The 10,012-nt window shown below is 37.0% G+C and overlaps 1 protein-coding gene across 1 annotated transcript in view; it reads right to left on the reverse strand.

Annotated features, from left to right (window-relative positions):
* Positions 1 to 10,012, reverse strand: part of SYNE1 (spectrin repeat containing nuclear envelope protein 1) — a 417,051-nt gene that overhangs the window by 359,412 nt on the left and 47,627 nt on the right. The window lies entirely within an intron of this gene.

Below are 10,012 nucleotides of genomic sequence, written 5' to 3' on the forward strand. Positions count from 1 at the left end.
AACAATATTGGAGAGGTTTTACATTATTTAAGTACATAAAATATCAGTTGAAGAAAAAGCCATACAAAAGACAAACAAATACAGGTATAAGAATTCGCAAAGAGCATTTTAAAAGTTCCATGGTATGCTTCCTGAGAAATTTAAGACTAGATTTCCAAGTAAGACATGTTTATAGACTTGTGGGTCTCTCTGAGCTAGAATAAAATAATTCCTTAACCTGGGATTTCACGGCAAAATAGAAATCAGTTGTAGCCATACTCAGGCCTGTTAAAATGACGCCACAACAAAATTAGTAACAGGATTGTTTTCATTATTATAGCCCATTTAGAGTAAGGAATGTTTGTTGCAATACAAAATGTGTTAACCCTCACAAGTTTGTTTCTAAAGAATGTTAACTATTACCGAGACCTATAGAAGAAAACAGAACCCTGATGTTGAGCAGAGGCAGAAATGCAGTAATTAATGTCTTCAGAAGTAAATTTGAAGCTCAGGCAGTGCAACAGACCTGACCTGGAATCCCACACTCAACATTCACCGTGAAGCCTTAAAAAGGTGACTAAGCCGTTTTAGGCCTCCGTTGATTCATTTGTAAAATGGAGATGCAAATAACACAAGCGTCATTGAATCACTGTAAAAATTAAATTAGATATTTTACATAAATGTTTGTCCAAAGCTTAATGCATAGCATTTATTCACTGATAAGTGTTAGGTATTGTTATACATGACGGCAAGAAATAATTTGTGCTAAGCAAAAAGAACAGACCATGGCTTTCCTTTATTACTAGAATGTGCATGTAACAAAGGCAGGAAAGCTAAGAAGTTTCTGTAAGCCAGGGGAAGCCTCATATTTATTTATGTGGTTTCTTTTTCCTCCACCTACTTCCAAACACTAAGAATCGGGGCTTCGTGTGAAACTTGACATTCTAGCATTTACTTATTGAGCACATCTAAGCCATTAGGTTTTCTTTATCTTGCCATGTTCAAGGCCAGCAACTAAGTTAATTAATTATTGGGAATGAAGTCATCTTACAGCCTTGAGAGCAGGAGCAGTGCTTCCTACTCACCCTCAGGCTCAACTGTCAAATGGCACGTGTAGCAGTGAAAAGTCAGTGCAAAATGTGGACTTCATGACACCATTTGGTGATTATCGGCACAAATTATGTTTCTTATTCTCTATTATTTGTATGCTTCTCCCCACCAAATACCAATATTCAACATTGAATCTTCAACATAATTATTCTTGAAATTCTCACTTGTATTCACTCAAGATCCAGGCAAGAGTCAAACGTGGCTAAACTTTCTATCACTTAAAATCTCCACGTACTCAGACACTTCCCTTGCTGAAAGAAGTTTTGTAAAAGGCACCTCTAAAGAAGGACATACTTCTAAGGAATGGAAGAAAAGAAATACAGTGGAGATGATTTACAATGGATTTATAAACAGGTAGGATGTCTTTTTTCTTTTTTTTTTAAATTTCTCCTTTAAGCCTTATTTCCGTTTGGTAAAACAGCTATTCAGTACTAAGGGCAAGGAAACATGGGGATGAAGAGTTAGATTAAAGAGGATTTGTAGTTCTCAAGGAGGACCGAGTTTCTTAATTGGCTTTAACAGAGATTTATTGCACACAAATTATGGGCAAGGCCCTGACTAAGTATATTGGATTTGGGGAGATGAGGCAAAGGTGGGCTGGGAGAAAAGAGGAAGATACAGATCAGAATCTAACCTCTTTGTAAACCTAGTCCCTTTACACCTTAGGGACTTGTCTGTCCCCCTCCAACAGTACAGCCTGTGTGTGTGTCTGTGTGTGTGTGTGTGTGTGTGTGTGTGTGTGTGTGTGTGTGTGTTAGGGGAAGAAGCATCAGGCAGATATAGCAGCCTCAGTTTCACTTTATTTCTCCAAGAGGTTGAACCTGTGGTGCTTGTGGGAACCAAAAGTGAAGGATCTCACCCATGGAGATAAGAAAGAAAGGCCAAGGAAGGAGTGAAACAAGATGGAGGTGCTGACTTGTCTAAGAATAAAATGTTTTCTCTTCTCAAGCCAGCACAAGCACCCAACATGACCTTCCCTGTTATTTTCATTTTGCACTGTCAAGAGCAATATTGTGTCTTTTCAGGAAGAAACACTACCAACACTGAGAAAAAATATTCCAGTTAAAAAATAGCAACAACAAAGAAGGGTGATAGGAAGGAAGTACAAAGGGGTCCCAGGAAGATGCAAGAGCAGTAAAATATGGATTTAGAGGCAGTTTTAGGCCAATCCACCACCTTTCAAATTATACTGAAAGGACGGTTAAGATAGTATTTTGGCAGGACATCTCAGATTCACGGTCTTCTAGGATAAGGCTTAGTGGAATTATCAAGAGTGTGGATGCCAAATGGACATCAGGCAGGAAGAGAAGCCACAGGCTCACCTTCAGCAAGGTGTCTTTACAGGATTATCCACATAGAGGTTGGCCTGACTCAAATATTAGTTTTACAAATGACTACAATTATAAGAGGGAGTTTCATCATTTAAGGACGTAACTTCCAGGGTAAGAAAACAATCCACAAACTCTTAGTATTTGGGGACACTGTAAAGTGTCCCTGATTTTAAACATTAACCAAACCATGCTAACTGATCAATAATGAAATTGATTTTCCTTTCTTACGATAATACAAAATTGTACATTCTTTTGTTTCTTTATCCTCCACAACTCATATTTTCTTTTAATAGCAAAGCTCTTTATTGGTGAGTTGTTCTATAAGCTCATCGTGAGGTTCGTATAGTGGATTACTCAGATGCTTCCATTGAATTCTTTGTCTCCATTCTTACCATTGACTCCTTCTACCATTGTCTGAAGCAAACACAATAGAGAAAATTAAAAGAATATTTTTTTCTTCTGTCATGACACCGTTAGTCTGAAACTCTCCTGCTATCCCAATGTAAAATAGTTATTATAATAGTAAATTTGAATATATAGACTTTTATGAAAAATCCAAGGAGACAGTGATTTCTGTTAAGGTATCAAAAAATACAGCTTCTAATGTGCTTTCTGAAAAAATGAGGGAGATCTAGCTTCTTTACAAAGATAATCTTAGTTCTCAAAAAAAAAAAAAAAAACACGATGAGAGGAGAAGCAGGGTGCTCACCATACCAAATATTAAAATACAACATAATTACAACTTTAATTTAATTATATTTTAATACAACTAAAATAAAATACAACCGAAAGCTAATTTAATTAAAGCGGTGTGAAAGGGAAGGAAGAAACCACAGAATGGAAAGGAATACATAGTTCAAAAAGAGTCCCTGGTCTATCTAACCAGAAATGAGGAAGATTATTTAATGAATGGTTTAGACCAGGGGTGCCCAAACTTTTTTCAACGGTTTTCACCAAGGGCCACATGCGGTAAAATACACACACAGCCGGGCCACTCACTCGAGGTGAAGTACGTATTGCCTCACCTGGTTTATTTAAGTAAACTAAATATATTTTTGGAATTTGCTGCGGGCCAATTAACAATGGATCGTGGGCCGCAGTTGGCCTGCAGGCCGCAGTTCGGACATCCCTGGTTTAGACAAAACCAGGGGGCAAATTAAAGTAGAAAAATCAATTTAGAGCCTCATTTCACACCAAAATACATTCCAAGTAGTTTAGGGAATTAAAGTAAATAAAGTAACTAGAACAAAGACCTGACAATTTGATAAATATCTACATTTACCTAATGAAAAAAGACACGCTAGGCCTAAAAAACGAGAGAAGGATAGATTTAATTGCATAAAAATTAAAAGGTGAACTCCCAACGAATTATAAACGTAATTAAAGACAAAGAGCATGTGGGGGGAATATTTGCCAAACATAATAGCTAAAATGTTATATAAAATCAATAAGGAAAACCTTAAGACCTTCCACATTGTTAAGCTATGAAACAACATTCACAAAATGGCTTTAAAAATATGAAATAAGGTTTGAAATTATTTAAATTAAAAATAGAAATTAAAACAGTGAGATAAGCATCAAATCCAGGGATAATTTTTAAACAAAAAGAGATTTTAAATGCCAAAAACTTCCTATTTTTGAAAGCCGATATTTTCAATTGTTTAAGGAAGATTAATAAATTAGCTGTTTATTTCTCATGGTCTCAATGTAATGGCTAGAGCAGTGGTCCTCAAGGCACCTGGACCAGCAGAATGAGCATCAGCTGGGAATTTGTTAGAAATGTAAATTCCCCAGCTCACCCCAGACCTACAGAATCAGATCAGCAACCTCTTTTCACAAGACTCTTAAGTGATTTATAAAGAGAATCCAGTGTGGGAATCACCGTATGCATCATAATCTCTATAAAGCTCTAGTGCTGAATGGCTTGGATCCCAAATGCCTGGGTTTCAGTTCCAGCTTCACCTCCTGGGCAAGTTACCCAGACGCTCCATCTCTCAGTTTCCTCATCTGTACAATGGGGATAATAATGACAATGGCCTCATAAGGCTGTTAGGAGGGTAACATGAGTTAATATCTGAAAGGCACGCAAAACAGTGCTTAGTATATAGTTTAGCCCTATTGTGAACTAAAAATTAAAATTACGTGACTTCTTATTTACGAAGGGAAACAACTAATTGAAAGATTTTTTAAAATATCAATAATTACACTACCAAAAATGACAAGTGCATTCGTGTATCTGTCAAAGGAACGTAGGTAAGTAAACAGCTTTAGGAATGACGAGAATACAAGAGAGGAAGAAGAAAGAATAGTCACAGGCTGCATCCAGAATATTCTCAAATACTCTGAGGACTGAGGGCCTCACATACTTAATTCACAGATCTTCTTGGAGATAACACTAGAAGTGTGAATGCTTCTGCTCAGCCTAAAGCAATCTGGAAATATAAAACTCCTCTCTTTGATAGCAAAGATGTGTTTGTTGGACTTTTTATGCTAATAAAGTAGCTTTGGAAATAGGGCCGAGGCCTTATTTTGATGAAATAAATAACCCTTTATTGATTTACAGGTGACCCAAATAGAATTGCAGCCTGTCGTCAAGATGAGTTCCTAGTGATTTCAGTCTATTAATAGGCACTCTTCTGATGTACAATTCAGTGACTGAAATAATTTAAAAACAAAACGTGCATGTTTAGTAATTAGCTCAGTGTTGTCGAGACCCTGTCTGACAACTTCATTGAATCCTTCAATTATTTAGTTGTTCATAACTAAACAAATTATCATGAAGTCACAACAAAATAGGTGAAAACCACAGTCTTATATTTTCTCTCTATTTTTAGCTACTCTAGCTCAAGACTAAGCATGATAATATTAAAGTTACAGTATTAATTATTCCACTATATTGCATAGATATTTGATCGTTCAAAGCATTAAAATATCTTCTGTTACACTTTCAGAAATCTGAATATCTGCCTATAAAACGTTTACTCTAGCACATGCCAAATCAAATGTGTGCTCTTCCATCTCTGTATATTATTTTCAGCTTCTTGTGAACAGAATAACCAAGTGTTACGTGTGTGCCTTGGATTCACACAGGGGAAGCCCTCGAGGCCCACGAAAAACAAAGAGGTTGTTGAACAAAGTGGCCAACTTGAATCTTTTGGCAAGGTCCAGTCTTGTCATCACTAGAAATGGGAAGCACTGAGACCATCTTGAATCTCTAGTCTCTCCTCAAAGCAGAAGGAACAGTGCTGGGTCCTGGTCTTTTACCCGAAACAAATTTGGGATGGATGGTGTGTGCCACCTGCTCTCACCAGGAAGTCAGCCTCACAGACTGTCCAATAATTGTTCTACAATCAGAGGCAATTGAACCAATGGGATTCTTTCCTCCTAAAATTCATACAGAGAGCCATTTAGGAAGGTTCAGTCGCTACTGTCATAGCAAGAAATCTGTCCTTTGTTGCCTACATCATGGAAAAGAAAGAAAACCAAACTCCTACCTACAGTAGTATGGAGATAGGACACCATCCGCTAATCTGGCCCAATGTGGAGGGATTCCTAGGAGAACCCTGTCAGGTCTCAGAAAGGAGTGAACCCATCACATTGGCTGGAAAGCTGGGAGAAGCGAAGGGACTCCACTCAGAAATCAAATTGCTTCTGTCATCCGATTTTTATCTGATTTCTTTCTGACTGACACAGAAATAGAGACTTTTTTTTTCAATTGACAATTTGTCTCAGTGACTTAGTTTCAATATGTAACCAGTAAACTTCACCTTCCAAGGTGTATAGCTCTGAGGTTCCTTTGGAAATGTTAGGCTTATGTCTTGTATGATTGCTTAAGAACTGGAAACAAAGTACCCACTACTACTAGTCTTGCAGTTTTACACAACAGCCTTGGCAATGAGCTCTAGCTAAGAACTAGTCCATCTGTTAAATCTGGGACTTTAGAAAAACAAAATCAAGGAAAAAAAGAAAAACACAATGTGTATAAACAACAACAAAAATCCAAGAGATTCCTTAAAGAATGGAGCATATACATGTGTATATGAATCCTGCAGCACCCAGGAGGTTAGAGCTACCATACATACCGACAGTCCTTTAGAAGCATTTCATAACAGCGGCAGGATAAAGGGGAGAATATATTTAATTTATATATGTATATACTTTTTGCCCTAACAAAAGGAGGAAGAGAGCACACATGTTACCTTCTTATGAAAAACAGTGTTATTTAACTTGTTTGCAAAATCTGTGACTGTAAAGTGCCCACATGGAAGGAAGAAAGAAAACATCTTAAAAAGAAAATTGTCTAATAGCTGTATTTGTATTGGACCAATTACTATGACAGAAGAGGCGTTTTCTCTGGTAGAGAGAATATCAGCATTTTCTTTTGTTAAATAATTTAAAAAGGAAAGAGTAACAATGACTCAACGTTAAATTGTCTCTTGTTTGTTTGCTACACGCAACTAACTTGTTCTTCTAAATGGATTAAAAAAAAATAATAATGCTAGTTTGTGCATCATCCCAAATTTTCACAATGCCCTTCAAAGCAATGATCATATTTGGAGGTACAATGACAAAACTATTTCTAGTCACTTCCTGATGGGGGGTAGGTGAGGGAAATCTTCAAAGCCACAATCTTGCACTGGACTTTTGCCTTAAGCATTTGAGAAGGTGAGTAGAAATCAATATTTCTATAAATAAAATGTCCACATCTTTAATGACATTCTTTAAGGAGTCTGGGTGATATTTCTATTGTTATTTCATAATACTTAACATTTTACTGTAATAGCTATGAAAACAAAGTAATTTTTATTGCAATCTACGTAGACTGACATTTCTACAAACTAAAGTATGTTTATATTTTTCCAGTTTTGTCAACGGATGTTCATTCTGCCCCGTGGTCCTCACTACACTGGTTGAAGTTGTGGTCCATTAATTATTTGTATCCAAAATGCACAACACTCTACTTAGCTGTTGAAACAATTTACTGTAGTAGATGTCTTGCTTCTCGTAAAACTGCTCATTTCATGTCTTACTAGAGAAATTCTTCAGATTGGAAGAACTTCAAAGCAAATAAAAAGAATAAGGGGACTCACAGAATTCTAGAGTTGGAACACTTTGTACGGGTTAGGAAACAGGGTCTGTGACCGTCCCAATGTCACAAAACCAGTTAGTCATAGAAAGTCAGAAAAAACACTATCACGGTCAGATACCCCAAATGTCTTTCCTGCACAGTTGGAAAGATTAGCTACAGAAAGTCTTTCCATAAGGGAGACTCACTTACTGCTCGGTGATGATGAAGAGTCACTTAAACAGGGACAAAGCAGAGGTAAAGAGAATTAAGTCATGTAATGCCAAAAACTCTAAGATAAAACTGATGCCATGAATCTTGCACATGGATGTTCTATGTTAAATGGGTGATGCTGTGTTGGTGTGTTTTTCTGGTTATTTGGCTTCCTAGGGTAGGCAAGGAAAGCATACCAGCAGAGAACACCTCTCAGCCACAAATTCTGGAGCAGGGAGTTACTTAGTGTAAGAAGTCTAACAAACATTTCAGGAATGTAAACACCTACTGGGGAGGGCTGGTCTATTGCTATTCACACCTCACTGTCAATTGCTCTAATTAGACAACACCTTGTTGAATAGCCTCCAGAAATGGAAAAGAAGAGGCAGACGGAATGAGAAAGAAATACTTTGCAAAGGGTGAAACCTGAGAGGTGGTGTAGGTCCCTAGGGAGAGAAGCTAGAGAGAAAGAATGAAAAAGTAAGTTGGATTCCATTTCTCACAACTCTCTTTCCTTTAGATGGCCCCAAACTGGCATTCTCTAATTTTGAATATGGGAATACATGTTCAGGAAGCTTTGAGAAAACACCCTCAAGAAATGCTGCACATGTAACCTTGGGACTCTCATATTTTATAATTTCACTGTAGGACTTGCTGAGATTTCCCCATAGAAGTCCATTACCCCAGTATCCTAAGTTAGAGAAACAGCTCAATAATTTTTTTAAAAAAATCTGATTAAGATTATGAAACTAATTATGGTAATAACACCTTACTATCTTAAAATAACATTTATCCTAGAAGGCAGATTTCTATGACTAAGGAATAGACCAGGTTCCTTTTCAAACAAAGCAGACTATCGCTGAAGTTCTGTTCCCCGAGTGGAGCCATAGAATATATAAGTTTACTGCCCCCTTTACCCCCCAAAACAGTTAAAAACAGTGCTGTGCATCCGAGCTCTGAGTCATTTCCTCACCGTTAGAAAAGCCTTCATCAGGCATGTAAGAATCTCCTGATTCCACCCTGTGACAGTGGACAGATACCAGTTTGTCATTACAATTTGAACCTCGAAATAGGGGGGAAAATGAACAAGAGGGACAAAATCCACCATATTGATATATCTGTGTAGCTAGCTATAGCTACACAGATATATTTGTAGGTGACATCTAGAGAGTTGTTTAACGTTTAGAGGTTTGCTTTGGACATACTCCTCATGCAATTCTGATCCAAACTGAAGTTTAAAAACCAGTGCTTTAGATCCTTAAAATATTTGTATGATAATGTAATTATGTTGATTGCTGATAACATTCAAGAGCACAGTGATACTGCATTTCAATATAGTTCAGCCTTCATCTGAATGACCTAAGTTCATTCAGTGAACTAGCTGTGTGACTAGCTGTGTGAGTTTGAGCAAGTTTCTTAACCTCTCTGAGCATCAGTTTCCTTAGGTCTAAAATGGGGAAACTAATACCAGCTACCTCATAGGGTTGCTGGGGAGTTAATTGGGCCATGTATGTGTTAACACACACAGCACAGTGCCTGGAACATAGTAGGCAATTAATCTGTGGTAAATTTCATTATTATTATTACCTTCCATCTTAGCAACTCGATGTGAATATAACTTCTTTAAAAATATTCAGTTTAAACAGTTTCTCTTATAATCCTCGCAGCATTATCAGTAATGTTCTGGGAAAGGACTGTTACATAATCTGCCAAAGAAGAACAAAGCCAACCTTGACTAATCAGCAAACATGTCCATGCATGTCTTTCTGGTAACCATTCAGTCAACCATTAAATTGTTCCTGCTGTGGTTTCTTTTCTTAAAAAAAAAAAAAAAAAATACATACATACCAACCCATCTTTCTTTACTAATGCTAAATCTAATTCACATTAGCTGTTTGCTTCATGCAGTTATTGGTATATATTCACATTTTATAGCTTTAGGATATATCCACAATAAATAAAACTTGTTATATATAGCAGATTCTCCAGTGATCCAGACTGGCAAATGTTACAGCATTACAGCTCAGAAGTACATTTGGGAGAACTGATGAGTAGTCGTTTGTGGCAGAAACACCAGCCCACCCTATAGTCTTGATCTTTGAGTCCTACTATGCACATTGGACAATACTCTCATATACAGTTTGCTTTGTTTGTTTCAATAAACCCATTTCCAAGAGTATACTATACTCAAGGTTCTTAATGACTAATCCTTTGCAGCTTGGTGTGTTCACGTCTCTAAATCTCGTCATTTTTCCATCAAAACAACTTCTCAAGTATACATTCCTAAATTTGTCAGAGGTAAGTAACTAAAGAA

The sequence above is a fragment of the Rhinolophus ferrumequinum genome, chromosome 3 (assembly GCF_004115265.2).
Source record: "Rhinolophus ferrumequinum isolate MPI-CBG mRhiFer1 chromosome 3, mRhiFer1_v1.p, whole genome shotgun sequence".
In the NCBI taxonomy this organism is placed as follows: Eukaryota; Metazoa; Chordata; class Mammalia; order Chiroptera; family Rhinolophidae; genus Rhinolophus; species Rhinolophus ferrumequinum.